The 947-nt window shown below is 58.0% G+C and overlaps 1 long non-coding RNA gene across 1 annotated transcript in view; it reads right to left on the bottom strand.

Annotated features, from left to right (window-relative positions):
• Positions 1 to 33: 33 nt before the first annotated feature.
• The window catches only part of LOC122190576, a 1,112-nt gene continuing 198 nt past the window's right edge, over positions 34 to 947 (bottom strand). The window contains exons 2-4 of the long non-coding RNA XR_006182179.1: positions 618 to 649; positions 78 to 254; positions 34 to 45 (exon numbers count right to left, since the gene is read on the bottom strand). This is a non-coding gene — a long non-coding RNA (uncharacterized LOC122190576). The remainder of the gene's footprint in view (positions 46 to 77; positions 255 to 617; positions 650 to 947) is intronic.

The raw sequence follows: 947 nt of genomic DNA on the forward strand, positions 1-947 counted from the left end.
CCCCCCGCCCCCCATCAGCCCCCTTCCAGTCGCATCGCCCTGCGGCTCCCGGTAAGAACAGCAGCAGCAATACGCACCACCCACCGCCTCACGGTGCTCACATCCACCGTTTGGTCTCCGTACACGTTCAGCAGCCGTCGATGAATGTCGACGGGTTCAATTTTTTCCGCATGCAGGAATTCAATCACACACCACTGCTTCATACGCACTTCGATGTCGGACGCCATTTTGTCGGAGTGCCCCTCTGCTGCCATCTGTCGCGCGGTGACAACGCGGAACGGGGCATTGGCGGGAAGGTTCAACCTCCACCGCCATCCCATCAACATCCGCCTCTGACGTCGGGTTTGGGGGAAGGAGGGGGGGAGAGGGGGGGAGGGAAGGTTGGTTGGGGTTGGTTTTGGGTTTTTTTTGGGGGTGGGGGTGGGGGGGGTCGGCGCGTGAAAAATAGGAGGCATAACTTTCGGAGCAACCCCCCCTCCAGCGCGCCCCACGTGTAGCGCAGGATGGCGTAAAGGGGGGGGGCAGGCAGCCCACGACCCCCACGTCCATCCCCATTGCCCCCCCCCCCCTCCTTACATTCATCCCACCCCCCACCCCCCCCCACGAGCAGCACTCACCGTCAGCGCGATCCCGGAGATGGGCGCTCGGACTGTTGTTATGATTATTAATTATGATTATTAATAATTATGATTAGAGTCAATTTTCCTCGTTGGGAGCCCCCCCCCCCTCCCCCACATACACACACGCGTGGGCAAACTGGGAAGGGGAAGGCAGAGAGGTTCTTAAGTTTTGGAGGTCCGCTCTTATTGAGATAATAAAGTGTGTGGGGGGGGGGGGAACCAAAGTGCTCCAAGGGGAAGGAAAAGGGGTCAGAAGCATTAAGGAAATAAAGTAAGAAAGGGGAGAAATGGGGGGAGGGAAAAAAAATGGGGGGAGGGAAAAAAAAA

This window comes from Lagopus leucura, unplaced genomic scaffold (assembly GCF_019238085.1).
Source record: "Lagopus leucura isolate 7727_CA_CO unplaced genomic scaffold, USGS_WTPT01 140-19_obj-0_obj, whole genome shotgun sequence".
Lineage (NCBI taxonomy): Eukaryota > Metazoa > Chordata > Aves > Galliformes > Phasianidae > Lagopus > Lagopus leucura.